Source organism: Dipodomys spectabilis, unplaced genomic scaffold (genome assembly GCF_019054845.1).
Source record: "Dipodomys spectabilis isolate Male_0828 unplaced genomic scaffold, ASM1905484v1 ptg000052l, whole genome shotgun sequence".
Taxonomy (NCBI): domain Eukaryota; kingdom Metazoa; phylum Chordata; class Mammalia; order Rodentia; family Heteromyidae; genus Dipodomys; species Dipodomys spectabilis.
In genome coordinates, this window is record NW_024870729.1 from 3,969,650 (window position 1) to 3,985,415 (window position 15,766).

A 15,766-nucleotide genomic window follows, 5' to 3' on the forward strand; every position below is an offset into this window, starting at 1 on the left:
ACCACACCCCAGCAGTACAGATACAGAAAGAATGCTACCCCCTGGATGGAAGCTAGCTGTCGTCTTTATGCCTAAATAGGACAGTTGGTCTCTTCATCTAAGCATTCTTTCATCAGCTCAGCTTACCTGAAAGACTTTAAAAGGACAGAGATGGCCAGACAGGCACAGAAATTCAACTTACCCTGCTTCTCTCCTCCTAGCCTTTTTCTCTCCTCCCAGAAGCTTCTCTTGCAGACTCTCAGCTGAGACTCCCTGACCAGCTCGGTCCTCCTTTAAGGTTCCAGGCCAGGGGTGTGGCCAGTGTTACGGGGTAGGCGGGCCTCTGGAGCAGGAGGATCCCAGTGGACAGGGCCTGGAGGGAGCCAGGGGGCATGGGCCGGGCCTGCGCTTAGAAGGAGGGGGAGGAAGTTCACCGTGGATACAACAGTCACTCCTGGCTTGGCGCCAGCCTGATTATTCACAGGCCCGATTATTCACAGCCTGATTATTCTTGTCATCAAACCACAGGAATTTGGGGGTTGGACAGATCACCTTCCTGTAGTATCAAAGGCCTAAAAGGATTCTCAGGACCAGCTGGCTCTAAGCTGTCCTGACAAGGAGTTTACAATTCTAAACAAACATACCCAGAAGGTCACTGGAGGGGGGCGGGGGACTAATGGAGTTTGAAGCAGTAACTGCTTCAGTTGGACCAGCTGCCTCCAAACAGAGGAAGCACCAAGGTTCCGGCAAGTTGGGAGGGGGGAAATAAATACAGAGGACTGGGCTGACCTGGTTCATCTATAGTGAAAAGAGCCCTGGCCTTGAGGTGGCCCTGCCACTCCCCAGTCATGGCCTTCTGGGAGAATCATTTTGCTTCTCTGTCCAGCTAAGGACTCGACCGAGGAGCCTTTCATGCCTTATCAGCTCCACATTCCTGGAGTGGGGCTGAGTGTTCTGCCTAAAATGGGGGCTGAGTGTTCTGCCTAAAATGGGGTCTGAGATATCCTCAGCCATCATCCATCCCCTAAGCCAGTAACCACCTTTCTGGTGTTCTAGATTTTACTCTCAAACAATCTGTTTGACAGGTTAACACCTTTCAGATGACTGACAAAAGGTGGGGGGGGGGGGGGAATGGGAAGAGGGCTACAGTTAAGCTCTTCTACCTGTTGAGTTGGGCTTTTTGCTTCTGTAGTCTCTGTCAGGATCACAGAAGGAGAGCTTACCTATGAGCACACTGGTTAGATCAAGTGGCATTTCTTTGTTCTTGATAAGAGAGGATTGTGTTTGGGGGTGATCATAGGTGCCCAAGCTTTGCTTATGACTCAGACCTGTAATACCCTGCAGCCTTAGAAACCTAGGCTATTGTGTTCCTCCTGAACAGGAGGTTGTTTTCCCTTTGGAGAACTCCAGGGAAGCCTAAGAATGGGGAGGCTGGAACAGTGACAATAGGGACTTTGATTTTAGTCAAGGGATAGTGGGGGGTAGAGGAAAGGAATGAAAATAAATCTTTTTTTATTTTTATTTTTTGGGTCCGGTTGTGGGGCCTGAACTCTGGGCCTGGGCGCTGTCCCTCAGCTCTTCAGCTCAAGGCTAGCACTTGAGCCACAGTGCCACTTCCGGCTTATGTGGTGCTGAGGAATTGAGCCCAGGGCCTCATGCATGCAAGGCAAGCACTCTACCACTGAGCCACCTTCTCAGCCCCATGAAAATAAACCTTGATGACAGGACTGGGAAGGTGGCTCAGTGGTAGAGCGCTTGCATTGCATGCATGAGGTCCTGGGTTCGATTCCTCAGCACCAAATAAGCAAAAAGAAAAAAGCCGGAAGTGGTGCTGTGGCTCAAGTAGTAGAGCGCTAGCCTTGAGCTGAAGAGCTGAGGGATAGCACCCAGGCCCAGAGTTCAGGCCCCATGACCGGACCCAGAGAAAAAAAAAATCTTGATGACAGCACATCCTGGGAAATTTGTATCAAAGCCCTTTATTTTCAAGAAAGAAAACTTAGACCCTGATGACCAAGGAGATAAAGTAGCCCAGACAAATTGGAAGGGAGAATTTCTGAAAGTATTCCAGGCAAGCCTGATTTCTGGAGGCACCTCCCCCACCAAAAATGTCTATCACCTGGGGTGGAGAAGGGGCGTTGAGGAGGCCACAAGACCCTTTTTCACAACGTAGAGAATTAAAAAAAAAAAAAAAAATAGACTAGAAGCTGGACAATGTAGCACACCTTTTGGTTCACAAACTTCCAAAGTTTTGGAAGCCAGGGCTGCAGTTGTAATTCAGTGATGAAGAACTTTCCTGTGTTGTGTGGTGAGAAAATAGAGAAGCCACATTTTGAAAGACTGGATCAGAAGTCTTTTTTAAAAGACTGCGTGGTGGATTCCTGTTTCAAAGACCAGCAGCCAGCAAATACAGTTCACGCTGTTAGGAAACTGAGCCATAAAGGCTGGAGAGGAAACAAAAAACAAAATACCAACGAACCAGTTCCAATGGAGAGCTGAAGTGGGACGCTAGGTTGAAGAGAGACAGGAGACCGGAGACAGGGCACGAACAAGGAGACATTTGACATGGCATAATGGCACATGAGCTGGTCTGGGCCTAAATAGTGTGAGGGTTGGGCGGGGAGGGGAAGCAGGGTCATGGGAAACTTGAGTCCAAGTCCCTGCTCCTTCCTCCAGGGATTCAGGTACACTTACTACCTGGGAGGTGGGAGCTTTACCTTCCCCCACCATGAAGAAGATGCCAGACTCCAACTCACCAAGATGGCCAAGATGGTGCCAACCAGACCTGATCTCCCCAATTCACCTCTACGTGACAAGCTCTGAGTTCCAATCCCAGCACCACAAAAAAAAAGAAAAAAGCCAGGCTAGATTTGAAATCAGTGTTATTGTGGCATAAGTTACATAGAGTCTCTCACTTGGGTCAAAGGACTGGTCATGTGAATTACATTCCCACCTCCACACCCAAGAAATAAGCTTCAAGTCTGAAAGGAGCCCTTTAGAATTGGCTGTTTTTGAGAATTCTGCACCGGGCTGTACAGGGAGATCCTTGCCATATTCTTTGTGGGGGAGGGGAGCTACTGGGGCTTGAACTCAAGGCCTTACACTCTCACTAGGCTGTTTTGCTCAAGGCTGACACTCAACCACTTGAGCCACAGCTCCACTTCTGGTTTTTTGATGCTTAATTTGGATATATAAGAGTCTCAGGAACATTACTGACTGCTGGTTTCAAACCAGGATCCTCAGATCCTAGCCCCCTGAATAGATAGGATTATGGACATGAACCACCAATGCCCAGCTCCTTAGTAATTTATTATGGAGTTATCCATTATTTTTTTTCAAACTCTTCTTAAGCAATCACATTTTCGTTTTCGGGTTGATTTCCTGAACTTCTAAACCAGAAATAGCTTTCCTTGATCTTAAGCTTCCTCATATGAGGCAGCACCAGGAACCTAGTTTCACTGTTCTAGTGCCAAGACCCATCTGAGCATACTCTGCCGAGCTGTGCTATCCAGTACAGAGGTCTTGAGGGTAGACAATAGAAATTTGTTTTCTTTGTGTAATTAGTTGCCTGACTATGAGCAAATCTGTTTGCCTTGTGCTAACCTTTTGCTTTCTTGTGTTTCAGATAACTGCAATAAACTCATAGGATTATTTAACTGAAATAGGATACCATGAGACAAATGACATGCTCTTGGTGATTTGACAAATCATTTATAAACATCGTTTAGGGCTAGAGATTTTTCTTTTTCTTTTTTCTTTCTTTCTTTCTTTTTTTTTTTTTTTTTTTTTGTCGGTTGTGGGGCCTGAACTCTGGGCCTGGGTGCTGTCCCTCAGCTCAAGGCTAGCGCTCTACCACTTGAGCCACAGTGCCACTTCCAGCTTTTCCTGCTTATGTGGTGCTGAGGACTCGAACCCAGGGCCTCATGCATGCAAGGCAAGCATTCTACCACTGAGCCGTCCTTCCCAAGGCTGGAGATTTTTCTCAGTGCCTCCTGCAGGAAGAAAACAGAGAGGTGTGTGGGAAGGGAGGGAGGAAAAGAGAGAAAGGAAGAGAGAGGGGGGAGATAACAGTTAAAGGAAAAAAGGGGGAAGGAAGGAAGGAAGGAAGGAAGGAAGGAAGGAAGGAAGGAAGGAAGGAAGGAGGGAAGGAAGGAGGGAAGGAGGGAGGGAAGGAGGGAAGGAAGGAAGGAGGGAAGGAAGGAAGGAAGGAAGGAAGGAAAGAAGGAAGGAAGGAAGGAAGGAAGGAAGGAAGGAAGGAAGGAAGGAAGGAAGGAAATTCGAAGGCTTTGCCAGAGTAAAATCCACTACCATTTTCTCAGAGATTCTGAAACGGACTTTAAGACTCATCTGCCCCAAATTTTCTCCAATGTCTTCTAAATAACATTCTTGTCATATAAATGAATGAAAATCAGGACTAGTATATTTTTCCTTTGAAAATACTACCATCACACTTAGTTTAGGGTATAAGAGGTAAGCCATGGGGAGGGTAAGATATGTATGGAGCTCTTTCCATTCAACAGTTTGGGGTTGTTTTTTTGTTTGTTTTTGTTTTGGTCAGTTGTGAGGCTTGAACTTTGGGCGTGGGCACTGTCCCTCAGCTCTTCAGCTCAAGGCTAGCGCCCCAGCCTTAGCACCACTTTCGGTTTTCTAGTGGGTTATTGAATATAGGAGACTCAGGCTGGGAAGGTGGCTCAGTGGTAGAGCACTTGCCTTGCATGCTTGAGGCCCTGGGTTTGATTCCTCAGCACCACATAAGCAGGGAAAAAAAAGCCGGAAGTGGCACTGTGGCTCAAGTGGTAGAGCACTAGCTGAAGAGCTGAGGGACAGCACCCAGGCCCAGAGTTCGGGCCCCACGACAACCAGACCCCCCCCCCAAAAAAAAAAAAGAAGAAGAGTCTCATGGACTTTCTTGCCTGGACTGGCTTTAAACTGCGAACCTCAGATCTCAGCTTCTTGAGTGGCTAGGATTAGAGGCAGGAGCCACTGGTGCCCTGCTTCCATTCAACAGTTTTGTATACCTAAAACTACTGTAAGAAAATGTGTATTAATTTTGTAAAAATTCCTTGAAAATGCAAACAATAATTTCTTTTTTTTATAGCCAGTCCTGGGGCTTGAACTCAGGACCTGAATGCTGTCTCTGAGCTATTTTGCTCAAGGCTAGCACTCTACCACTTTGACCCATAGCACTACTGCTGGTTTTCTGGTGGTTAATTGGAAATAAGAGTCTCATGAAGCCGGGTGCCAGTGGCTCATGCCTGTAATCCTAGCTACTCAGGAGGCTGAGATCTGAGGATCGAGGTTCAAAGCCAGCCTGGGCAGGAAAGACCGTGAGACTCCTATCTCCAATAAACCACCAGAAACCGGAAGTGGAGCTATAGCTCAAGTGGTAGAGCGCTCGCCTTGAGCTGAAGAGCTGAGGGACAGCGCCCAGGCCCAGAGTTCAAGCCCTATAACCGACAAAAAAAAAAAAAAAGTCTCATGACTTTCCTCCCAGGCTGGCTTTGAACTGATAGCTTCAGATCTCAACCACCTGAGTAGCTAGGATTACAGGTGTGAGCTACTATCACCTAGCTAACAACTATTTCTAATATTATAAGGTGATATAGTATTACTGTATGTATTTATGCCTAAGATTTGTGTGTGTGTGCCCTCATACAAGTGCACATGTGTGCCAAGATCTGGACTCAGAGGCCCAAGTGCTGCCCCTTAGCTTTTTCATACAAGGTTGGTGCTCTGCCACTTAAGCCACAGCTCCACTTCTGGCTTTTTAGTGATTTGTAGATAAGAGTCTCACAAACTTTCTTGTGTGGGCTGGCTTCAAACAGAAATCCTCAGTTTTGGGCCTGGGAAGGTTGTTCAGTGGTAGAAGTGCTTGCCTTGCATGCATGAGGCCCTGGGTTCGATTCCTCAGCACCACATAAGCACAAAGAAAAAAGCTGGAAGTGGCACTGTGGCTCAAGTGGTAGAGTGCTAGACTTGAGCTGAAGAGCTGAGGGACAGCGCCCAGGCTCAGAGTTCAGGCCCCCATGACCAGACCCAAAAAAAAAAAAAGGAAAAGAAATCCTGAGTTCTCAGCCTCTTGAGTAGTTAGAATTATAGATGTGAACCACCAGTGCCCAGCTATACCTTAGAACTTTTGTAGAAATTGTCTGTGAGGCTATACACTAGCATCTACTTACGGCCTAACATAGTGAAAGCAGAAAAAGATCATGATTAGACTAGGTAATTAGGGGAAAGGCCACCTTCCCATAGAAGTTCTGCATCCCTGACCATGGCCTTGAGCAGTTTTACACACAGGCTCCTAAAACATCACACCACCATGGCCATGAGCAGACCCCTGAGCATCAATCCAGTCATGCCCATTGCCCCTGGAAGAATTGCATGGAATAATGGACTTATTGGACCCAAGAGGGGTGCACCCTAAAGCTACCTGGTCAGAGGGGCTAACAGACATAAGAAGAACTCATGCAGGCTGCCTGGAGGCTTTGATGGGATCTGGGAAAGGATATGGTTCACAGACTGTCCAATGATCTAGACAGTCGCATAGCTCTCTCTTAAAAGACACCTTATTGAACCTGGGGAAGGTAGGGAGGGAAGAGTTGATAGGGAGAAAACAATGGAAGGGGTAACAATGCTCAATAGGAAGTGTACTCATTACCTTGCTCATGTAACTGTAACCCTCTGTATAGTATCTTTACAATTAAAAAAAAATTTAAAAAGACACCTTATTGACTACTGGAGGCCATAGCTGGATGTTGCCCCTTCTCTTCTGCCTAGCAAGAGCTCTGTTTATATTTTCTAGAGTAAATCTAGGCCATTTTACTTATCCCTCTATGCCTGTGGACTCATTCTTTGAGACCATAAAGACAAAGGACCTCATTCAGGTGTTGCAATTTTTCTGTATCAATATTAAATGAATGTATGTAGATATTCAGTCATAACTTTGTAGTTTTTTTTTTTTGGGGGGGTCCGATCTTGGGGCCTGAGCTCTGGGCCTGGGCACTGTCCCTCAGCTCTTCAGCTCAAGGCTAGCACTCTACCACTTGAGCCACAGCGCCACTTCCGGCTTTTTCCTTTTTGCTTAGGTGGTGCTGAGGAATCTAACCCAGGGCCTCATGCATGCAAGGCAAGCGCTCTACCACTGAGCCACCTTCCTAGCCCCAACTTTGTAGTTTTAAAGGTTGTTTGTGGTCAATACATTTATGAAAATTGTGCTATTATAATACAAGATTTCTGCTGTTGGCTGTGTGTGTGTTGTGTGTATGTTGAAATAGCATCCAAGTCTTGTTCATGCAAGGCAAGTGCTCTGCTACTGAGCTCCACCTCAGCCCTAATCTTTGTATTTAAATTTGAGAAGGACTGTCCGAGTTACATGGGCAGGCCCTCCAGGCCAGTACTAAGATGATGATCATTTCTGCTTACACAGGTCCTTGCCTCATTCCTAGTGCTACCAGATCCTGTATCTTTATATGGAAGACTTTGTTTCCTTTCAGCCTTTCTGACCATCCTTTTTTTGTTTTAAAGCAACATCACAGGCTGTGATTATGGCTTAGTGTTTGCCATGCATGAAGCCCTGGGTTCAATTCCTCAGTACCACACAAACAGAAAAAGCCAGAAGTAACGCTATTGCTCAAGTGGTAGAGTGCTAGCCTTGAGCAAAAGAAGCTCAGAGACAGTGCCCAGGCCCTGAATTCAAGCCCCAGGACTGGCCAAAAAAAAAAAAAAAAAAGCAACAATAATGGCAATAACAGAAATTAAGAAGTTATTGTTAGTTTTTTTTTGTTTTTTTTTTTGTCGGTTGTGGGGCCTGAACTCTGGGCCTGGGCGCTGTCCCTCAGCTCTCCAGCTCAAGGCTAGCACTCTACCGCTTGAACCACAGAGCCACTTCCGATTTTTTCTGCTTATGTGGTACTGAGGCCTCATGCATGCAAGGCAAGCACTCTACCACTGAGCCACCTTCCCAGCCCCATGTTATTGTTAGGTTTTTAAAAAGAGGTAGCCGAGTAAGAACTGTACCACGCACATGGTATTCAGGTAAGGGGTAGGTTTATTCGGTAGAAGTCACTCACTCTGACTCCTAAGGTGTCACCAAATGATGGTGGGCTGAATCTGGGTAAGGCCATATAGAAAGATTGCCAAAGTCCCCTTTATTTTATTTATGTTTTGTTAATTTTAATTTTCTTGTTGGTCGTAGGGCTTGAACTCTGGGCTGGTGTTGTTCCTGCACTCTTCAGCTCAAGGTGAGTGCTCCACCACTTGAGCCACGGTGCCACTTCCAGTTTTCTAGTGGTTTATTGGAGATAAGAACTCACGGACTTTCCTGCCCGGACTGGCTTTGAACCGCGATCCTCGGATCTCAGCCTTCTGAGTAGCTAGGATTACAGATGTGAGCCATCTGCACCCAGAGTCCCCTTTACCTCAGCAGTGAATTCATCCATTGCCCATCTAGGAGGGAGACAGATTTTAGCCAGCCTGGTGACTTACACAGGGGCAGTTCTTACATCATTTCTGATCACCAACTGTTCATGGGCTGCACATGTCCATGGTGATAGGAACACTACTGTTTACGCAGAACTTGTGGCAGTATCCCGTGACTCCCTGCTCCCACTTTCTTCCTGAGCCAGGCATTTTTGCTCAGTGCACGCAACTCCTTTTAAGGAGGGAAGTTTATAGAGATGGTTTATAGAGATACTCTCCTACCTCATTCTAATTGGAGTCAGACTTTTTTTTTTCTTTGATGGATTTGCACCAATCTAAACAAACCTGAGATTAATTTTCTTCCCCAGCTTCCTTTATCTATGGGGCACAGAGCTTCTTGTCTGATTTTTGTCATAGATTGGGTTGGTGACATTTCAAATGTCCCTTGACCTGCCTCATTACATGTACAGAAGTGGCTGAGATCATAGCCTTTATTAGAAATTAAGAGAGAAACTAAGCCAGGTGCTGGTGGCTCATGCCTGTAATTCTAGCTGCTCAGGAGGCTGAGATCTGAGGATCATGGTTCAAAGTCAGCCTGGGCAAGAAGTTAGTTAGACTCTTATTGGAAGTGGCTCTGTGGCTCAAGTGGTACAGCACTTGCCTTGAGCTGAAGAGCTGAGGGTCAGTGCCCAGGCCCAGAGTTCAAGCCCCATAACTGACAAAAAGAAAGGAAGGAAGGAAGGAAGGAAGGAAGGAAGGAAGGAAGGAAGCAAGAAAGCAAGCAAGCAAGAAATCAAGAAAGAAAGAAATTAAGGAAGAGAAATAAAGACATAGGTTAGAGGTAGAACACTTACCTAACATGCACAAGGCTTTGTGTTCCATCTCAACTTTAAAAAAGAGAAACTGGAGAGAAAGAGAGAGTGGAAGAAGAACAAGAACAAGAAGAACAAGAACAAGAAGAGGAGAAGAAAAGGGAATGAAGGAAGGAAAAGGAAAGGAAGGAAATCATGAGAAGTGACCACTGAATGGACTCTGAATACCATCATCTAATGTAAACTCTAATATAGAGGAAAAACCTCTGTCAGCATCTACCTATGTGACCACCTCAAGACCCACCCATTTTAAAGTTACCCTTGGATATCTGGGAGCTTATATGGAAATTATTTTGTAATGGGAACGAATAAATCAGGTTCTAAAACACTTCGATGCTATCTTTTAAGTATGCTCCCAAAGGATGAAGAGGGTAGAAGTTAGGAATGAAGGTGTGAAAGGTGGTTGCTCTGAAATTGTATCTGAACCAGTGGCCAGTGAGCACTAGTAGGGAATGTCAAAGGCCAGGCCCTAGGAATAGGACTAAAAATTTCTATATGTCAGTGGACACTGTGGTAATGGGTCACTGAATTAAGGCTGACAGAGGACAAAGGACTTCAGGATAGGAGCTCCTCTGAAGAGCATATGAAGATTCAAAGACAGAGGGAAGAGAATGGAAAGGCTGTCAGGCACTACAAAGCTGGGAAGGAGGGAACTGTGGTAAAGTGAATGGACTTCTGGATCATTAAGGAAAGTGGAAATGATTTCTAATTCATGAAGGTATAGCTTCCCAAATTGCCATCCCCCCACCCCCAGAGGATGGTGATAAACCAGGTTCATTTTATCTGTTGTATAGTATGTCAATCACTAAAATGATGAGTTTTACAAAATAGAAAACATTTATTTGCAGAGCAGAAAAATTTAAGAGGTGAGAGACTCAAATCTAGCTCCCTGGAAGCAGGGTTTGGGGATACTTTGAGGTTACAGCAGCAGAGCAAATTAAAGCATGGAGAAAGTGATTGGAGGAACAATAAGTCCTCTGTGCACGTATACGCAATCTTCATAGCTCTTTATCATAGAAATTTTTTTTGGGGGGGGGGTCTAGTTGTGGGGCCTGAACTCTGGGCCTGGGCGCTGTCCCTCAGCTCTTCAGCTCAAGGCTAGCGCTCTACCACTTGAGCCACAGCACCACTTCTGGCTTTTTTTTCTTTTTTGCTTATGTGGTGCTGAGGAATCAAACCCAGGGCCTCATGCATGCAAGGCAAGCGCTCTACCACTGAGTCACCTTCCCAGCCCTATCATAGAAACTTTAAAAAATGACAGTTAGTATGATTTGTGCATGGACTTCTCCACTTCCTGATGTTAAAAGTAGAATAATGCTAGCTATTCAGGAGGTTGAAATCTGAGGATTGTGACTCAAAGCCAGCCCGGGTAGAAAAGTTTGTGAATGCTTATTTCCAATTCACTAATAAAAAATCAGAAGTGGAGGTGTAGCTCAAGTGGTATAGCATCAACCTTAAATAGAAAAGCCAAGCAAGAGTATGAGGTCCTGAGTTCAAGCCCCAGTACCAGTACAAAAAAAGTGGGATAATCCAATACATGTAACAATATATATAGCTCAGCAATGTGGCCTCCAAATGTAGTAGTTTTTGTTTTGTTTTATTTTTTGCTCGGTCAAGGGGCTTGAACTCTCGACCTGGGCGCTGTCCCTGAGCTCTTCAGTTCAAGGTGAGTGCTCTACCACTTGAGCCACAGAGCCACTTCCAGTTTTATGGGGGTTAATTGGAGATAAGACTCTCATGGACTTTGCTGTCAGGCTGGTTTTGAACCACAATCCTCAGATTTCAGCCTCCTGAGTAGCTAGGATTACAGGCACGAGCCACTGGCACCTGGTTTGAATAATAGTTTTAACAGCAATTAATTAAGCAAGAGGAGGGGGCTAGAATCAGAGAAGTAAAAAGTACAAAGATAGCTAGATGTACAAAGTAAAAGTACAAAGATGTCATTGAAACTAGGGCAGCTGTGTTTGTTGACCAGTGATTACCCACGTTAATTATGAGTCTTCCCCTGGATCCTGAGGTCTTAATTGTTTGATGGCTACATTCCAAGGAATGCTTCTTCCCTTTTATTTATTTATTTGTTTATTTTTGGTCTGTCCTGGGGCTTGAACTCTGGGCCTGGGTGCTGTCCTTAAGCTCTTCAGCTCAAGGCCAGCACTCTACCACTTGAGCCACAGCACTACTTCCATTTTTCTGGTGGTTTATTGGAGATAAGAGTCTCATGGACTTTCCTGCCCCAGCTGACTTTGAACTATGATCCTCAGATCTAAGCCTCCTGAGTAACTAGGATTACTAGTGTGAGTCATCGGTACCCAGCTTCTTCCCCTTATCTTTGAAAAAGATTTCTGAGTTTAGGAAGACAGTATTTATAATTATAGGCCTTCTTTTAGTAAATACTTAGCAGACTAGTGTGGGCCCTTGAGCAAGGGTTCAGTTTTAGTGACCATTTGAAGAAAAAACAGAGGAATGAGTGGGAGACCTCAAGGGCTTAATTTTTCTCATTGAGCCTGCTTTGCAGCCTGGGCTGACTTTGAATTGCAATCCCCAGATCTCAACCTCCTGATAGTTAAGATTACAGGGATAATTCACCAGTGCCTGGCTACAACTTCTCTATGATGGTGGTACTTCATAGAATACAGACCAGAAAGAAGGCAGGGAACAGAGAGATGCTGGGGAAAGAGGTACAACTACCTCTGCTCACTCAGCTGGCAACCAAGCCTCAGGGATTTTGTTGGGTCATCCCAAGGTCATCTAGTTGTGCTAAAGGGGATTGTCAATATTGGGGGGTTGACAGTACAGGGAGAATAGGGCAAAAAAGGTTTAATGGTACCATTTCTGTGAAGCTCTGCATCTTACCTAAACAGGAAATAGTGGCTGCGTACTGAATTCCTATAAATGATTCAAGGTAATGCAATAAACAAGAATACATGTGAAGTGGTACAATCCAGCTGGAGTTGGACAAAAAGTCAAACACCATTGTTTATTAGTGTACTCAAGTCACAGCCCTCCTTTGCTGAAAGCAAAGTAAATTTCCATCAATGGCTCAGACTTCCTCAAACGTCAGAAAACTGTGACTCCCCCATTAGCACGCAGAGGCGTGCCCCACTGAGAGAACATTTCGGGGACCCAGAAATTCTTATTTCCCTAGGTTTCAGGTCTCTGGGTGAGGCTGTGTTCCCAGAAGCGGATGCCTTAGCTTTCACTTGGTCTAGTCTTTTATTTTACATTATTTACTTCTCTGGACCCTGGAGAACCCAACTAGTCAGGAGTGGAATTGAGACTAGATACCAGGACATTCCTAGAACATTGTGAAATAAATATTTCTGCTAAGGACATCAATACATATTATGTTAAATACAGCTACTGTTTATCTGAAGGAAGGCTTGATCATCAACCTCCACAAAATGAGTATACGAAGTCTTCTTCAGTTTAATGTCACTATCATTTTATAATGATTTGATTGCTTGTTAAAATCTGATCGCTACAAAAACCTGACTGTAAACAACTCCTCAGGCAGAAGTGTATCTACACAACTTCTACCAGATCCTCTGTGATTTATTCTATAGTTTTGGGGCTCCGAGTACCTTTCTGAGGAGCCCTTTGTGGGAGAATGAGTCTTGTATTTGATGGAGCTTTTCATGACTCTGATAACTGCTTTATTTCACTGCTTCGTTCTGGTATCATAGACAAGAAAACTTCGTCCTAATCAGATATGACTGACTATATATTCAAGCTACATGATGGACCCTCACTCTACCTAGAGAAAAAGAGAACCCATTCAACTAGTTATCTGCGTAGTCTTAGATAAACCACTTCTGTTGAGTTCTCGCTACATTCCAGTGTGCAACAAAGGTGAGTCACACTCAGTCCTTACCCTCAAGTACCCAACTGCTGAGGGGAAAGAAATGTATACTGAAAGCAGGTGACAAGCGAATTTTTCTGATAAAGGGCCAGATGGTAAGTCTGTAAGGCTTTACAATCTGTCATAGCCACACCTCTGCCATCCACATGGTTTGGATTTCAAGTATCCTCCAAAAGCCTATGTATTGATGCTGGTTGCAGCATAACCTGTGGTGCTACTTGGAGGTGGTGTAACCTTTAAAAGGTAGGATGTAGGGCTAGGAAGGTGGCTCGGTGGTAGAATGCTTGCCTTGCGTGCATGAAGCCCTGGGTTCGATTCCTCAGCAGCACATAAGCAGAAAAAGCTGGAAGTGGGGCTGAGGCTCAAGTGGTAGAGTGCTACTCTACAGCTGAAGAGCTGAGGGACAGCACCCAGGCCCAGAGTTCAGGCCCCACGACTGACAAAAAAAAAAGGTAGGATGTAGTGGGAGGAAGTTAGGTCACTGGGGACATGCCATTCTAGGGGACATGAAGACCTCTGTCTTTCCTTTTACTCTGCTTCTTGGCCACTATGAGGCGAAGCAACCTCCTTTGCCAGATATTCCTACCCCTTATAGCATTCCCACAGACACAAAAGCAATGTGGCCAAGTTACTATGGATTGAAACCTCTGAAACTGTGAGCTCAAATAAACTTTTCCTCCCTATACAGTGTTATTTCAGGTGTTTTGTTTCTGTGATGGAAATCTAGCATATCATTTAACATAAAAGTGGCCTCAGCATGTAAACAAATGAGTGTGGGAGCATTCTGCTAAAACTTTATAAAATCAGATGGCAAGTTGACCTTGGTCCATAGTCACAACTTGTCAGTCCCTACACTAGAATGTAGGTGGGCAGGACAGAAGTGAACACCTGGCACAGAGTGGTCCAAGGGAGGGGCAGGCCACTTTTATTAAGATGGTTAGGGCTAGGATATGGAAGAGGCATTGAGTGGAACAGATTTATGAATTACTGGGCAGAAAGGCCCATGCCAGAGCAAAGACCCCTGAGGATAGCACTGTGTTGAACTGTAGGCAGCCACCATCAATCAGTGTGACCGGTGGAACTAGGAAAACAGAACAGGTTAGAGAACGAGGTAAGGGCTGTCTCAGGGAGACCACTTGATCCATTCTGAGGACTTAAATAGGATTGAGCATAGATGGACAGTGTATAAATGATCTCATATTTATTCTCACCAATACCATGAGGTTGGTGTTATTTATTCCATCTACTGATGACTACATTTGCCAACATTCATTGCTTACCCTGAAGGACAGGATCAGGTTGCAAACTCAAGTCTGTTCTGGGATAGAGAACTACTCTTTCCACTGTTGCTGCCACCTGTGGCCAGGTCCAGTCCCACCCTTGGACTATGACCTGCTAAGGCTGGTTCTCTTCTCCCAGCAGGGACAACTTAGAGAATGACAGCGTGTCCTAGGGTTCAACAGAAAAGTTGAACCCTAAATGGTACAGAGAGAAGATCTCCAGGAGGAAGGATGCTCAGAACTTACTGTTACATAGTGGTAACCAGGCCCTGTGGGCTCTGTGCTTTCTTACATGGCTATACCCAGGTCAAGGAAAAGCCTGGCTGCCTGGTGGAGAAGGATGTGCCTTTGCAGGAGCCTTCATCTGCTTTACCCTTCCTTTACCCAGAGAAGGGGCAGTATCTACTCTGTGCCTGGGTCACAAATGCAAGGCATTCCAGAAATTTTTACTGAGGAGTCAAGCCTGGCTTCTGGCCTCCCTATTTTCCTTTACTGTGTTGCTTAGTTGCAGACACTGGTTCTTTAATTCCACCCTTTGAAAATCTGTATAATCAGCAAGAACAGGTCTCATTCCTCTATTATGTATGCTAGGCATTTGGTAAACTTTCAATAAACATTTACTAAATTCAACAATTAATGTTGAAGGACATCATCTGTACAAATGCCTCTTCTTTAATTCTTTCCACTTGTCCTACATCAAAGCCTTCTGAAGAACATTCTGCAGAGACTTACCATTTGCAGGACTGTGACTCCTTGCTTAGCACTTGCACCAACTGGAGCCAGCCCCTGCCAGGAGCTCGTTAATCTGAGAGTGGTAGTGGAGCGAAGTGGTCAGCACCACAGAAACAAAACTAAACTAAAACTAAAAGAGCTGAGCACAGTGGCTCACATTCATAATCCTAGCTATTTGGGAGGCAAGAATAAGTAGAACTGAGGTTTGAGGCCCGCATAAGCAGAAAGTTTTTTCCATCTCATATCAACCAATAAAAGCGAGGCATGGTAATAGTGCACTTCTGTCATCCCAGCTATGTAAGAAAAGTACAGGAGGATCTTGGTCCCATCTAGCATGAAGATGAAACCCTATTTGAAAAATAACTAAAGCAAAATGGGCTGGGGAGAGGGAGGGAGCTCATCTGCCTACAAGTTCAAGGTCCTGAGCTCAAACCCCAATAATTTTTTTTTTGGTCCGGTCGTGGGGCCTGAACTCTGGGCCTGGGCACTGTCCCTCAGCTCTTCAGCTCAAGGCTAGCGCTCTACCACTTGAGCCACAGCGCCACTTCTGGCTTTTTTCTTTTTTGCTTATGTGGTGCTGAGGAATCGAACCCAGGGCCTCAGGTATGCAAGGCAAGCACTCTACCACT

General features: G+C 45.2%; 1 protein-coding gene across 3 annotated transcripts in view; it reads right to left on the reverse strand.

Moving 5' to 3' along the window:
* Positions 1–238, reverse strand: part of Plat (plasminogen activator, tissue type) — a 28,276-nt gene extending 28,038 nt beyond the window's left edge. Inside the window, exon 1 of one of the 3 annotated variants that reach the window (XM_042679446.1) lies at positions 182–238. The gene's annotated coding sequence lies outside the window, so the exon portion shown is untranslated. Of the gene's footprint in view, positions 1–126 lie in introns of all 3 variants that reach the window. The other 2 variants (XM_042679448.1, XM_042679447.1) reach the window with 2 other exon arrangements.
* Between the last annotated feature and the right edge of the window lie 15,528 nt (positions 239–15,766).